Genomic DNA, 422 nt, shown 5'->3' on the forward strand with positions numbered 1-422 from the left:
CCCACGCAGGGGTTGTGGGCGTTCCACCCCCCGCCCCCCAGACCCTCAGCATCGCATGTGCTGAGCACAGCCTCATCTCTGGGAATGTCTCAAACTTATTGTGGCTTATAGGGCTCGGGCACGTCCATGAAACATGGACATCTCCACTCGGATCGAAGAGTGGGCGTGGCAGCTACCCCTCCTCTAGAGAGAGCAGGAAATGTTAAATCTAACGTGGCCGTGCACACAGATAACCGTGGGTTTGGAACAACGTGGAGTCCCTCGACTAACCACGCAGGGATGTGTGGGCACTCGCTCGAGGAACGGGAGAATAAACCATGGGATGAGCTGAGCCTGCAGGCCTCGAGTCAGCCCAGGTGACACGTGCTGGGAGCTGCGGGCTGGGAAGGCACAGTTGGTGTTTTGAGACTAGGGGCAAAGCC

The sequence above is a fragment of the Merops nubicus genome, unplaced genomic scaffold (genome assembly GCF_000691845.1).
Source record: "Merops nubicus isolate BGI_N331 unplaced genomic scaffold, ASM69184v1 scaffold16721, whole genome shotgun sequence".
Classification (NCBI taxonomy): domain Eukaryota; kingdom Metazoa; phylum Chordata; class Aves; order Coraciiformes; family Meropidae; genus Merops; species Merops nubicus.